This window comes from Geospiza fortis, unplaced genomic scaffold (genome assembly GCF_000277835.1).
Source record: "Geospiza fortis unplaced genomic scaffold, GeoFor_1.0 scaffold320, whole genome shotgun sequence".
NCBI lineage: Eukaryota > Metazoa > Chordata > Aves > Passeriformes > Thraupidae > Geospiza > Geospiza fortis.
This window is the reverse complement of record NW_005054532.1, coordinates 731,616-733,216: the sequence shown is the minus strand read 5'-3', so window position 1 is coordinate 733,216 and position 1,601 is coordinate 731,616. Positions and strand designations below refer to the sequence as shown.

General features: G+C 62.0%; 1 protein-coding gene across 1 annotated transcript in view; it reads right to left on the bottom strand.

Annotated features, from left to right (window-relative positions):
- LOC102031914 (START domain-containing protein 10-like) overlaps positions 1-1,601 on the bottom strand; it is a 17,097-nt gene that overhangs the window by 14,941 nt on the left and 555 nt on the right. The window lies entirely within an intron of this gene.

Below are 1,601 nucleotides of genomic sequence, written 5' to 3'. Positions count from 1 at the left end.
TTCTGCTTTAGTGTGTGAGTCTGGGCTTCATATTATGGGGTGGTGAGCTCTCTGCACAGAGCAGGGAGACAAAACAATTCCTTCTCCAGCTGGGGACCAAGGACAAATGATCCAAATCTCAGCCCAAGAGCACAAACAACATGGGCTGGAGAGAGGAAAACAAACAGGATGGGACTGCAGGGGCTGGAGCTAGACAATTAGTTCCAATATGCAAATGGACCAAAACTTATAAAAGTGAGAGACCCCATGACCTGTCATCCCTTTTGTGCTCATTTTGGGTTGTGCTGCCCAAGGTGGATCTATTTGAGGCCTCTTAATAAACCCCTACTTTATTCTTCAGCTCAGTCTATTCTCTGTTCCAGGCCAGCCTTCCCAAGGCACCACAGGGACAGAATCCCCCCTGCCCTGCTGCCCACACTGGGCTCAGCCCAGGTGGTTCTGGGTTGGGGCAGGTCCAGCTCCCACCCCCAGCACCCCCAGGTCCTTCTCCCAGCTGCTCATCCCAGCCTGGCCTGACCCCAGGGGTTGTCCCCACCCAGGGGCAGCACCAGCACTTGGTGCTGTTGGACCTCCTGGGCCGCTCCTCGGGCTTGTCCGGGTCCCCGTGGCCACTCTCGGGCACCTCGGGACCCCTCCCACCCCCAACCCCTCCCGAGGGATGTGTCCCGAGTGACGCCCCTGGTGTGACATCAGTGGCCGCACCTCGGGAGCAGTGCTGGACACACCCAGTGCCACCTGTCCTGTGCCAGGGGGCAGGGCAGGGAGCCGGGATGGGGGCAGGGAGCTCTCAGGGTGATTAAAATGCGCTGTTTGTGGTGCTGGAGCCCCGGCGTCAGGGAGAGTTACAGGGCACTGAGCTAGAAAGTGGCATTCACAGCCCCCTCCCGCTGGCACCGGCCTGTGCAGGCTTCATCCGTGCCACGTGTGTGTCCAGCGAGGGGACAGCACAGGGACACCCGTGCCCCCTGCCCCCAACCCTACAGACCCTCTGTGGGACCTCAAACACAGCCAGAGGGGTGGGACAGGGACCCCTCCCCACTGCCCCAACCCTACAGACCTGCTGGGGGCTGTCCCACCGAGGGTGAGGGCCGGGATCCTTCCCACCACCCCCAGCCCCACAGTCCCTCCCTGGGACACCAAACAGCGAAAAGGGGAGGGCAGGGACCCCTCCCCACTGACCCAGCCCTACAGATCCTCTAAGGGACCTCAAACACAGCAGAAAAGGGAGTGCAGGGACCCCACTGTCCCTACAGCTGCTCTGTGAGACCTCAAACATAATGAAAAGGGGAGGGCAGGGACCCGTCCTCACTGCCCCAACCCTACAGACCCGCTGGGGGCTGTCCCACACAGCCAGAGGGTGAGGGCCGGGATCCTTCCCACCACCTCCAGCCCCACAGCCTCTCCCTGGGACCCCAAACAGTGAAAACGGGAGGGCAGAGACCCCTCCCCACTGACCCAGCCCTCTATGGGACCTCAAACACAGCCAGAGGGGTAGGACAGGGACCCCGCTGTCCCTACAGCCCCTCTGTGGCACCCCAAAGACAGCGAAAAGGGGAGGGCAGGGACCCCTCCCCACTGCCCCAGCCCCTCTGTGGCCCCCC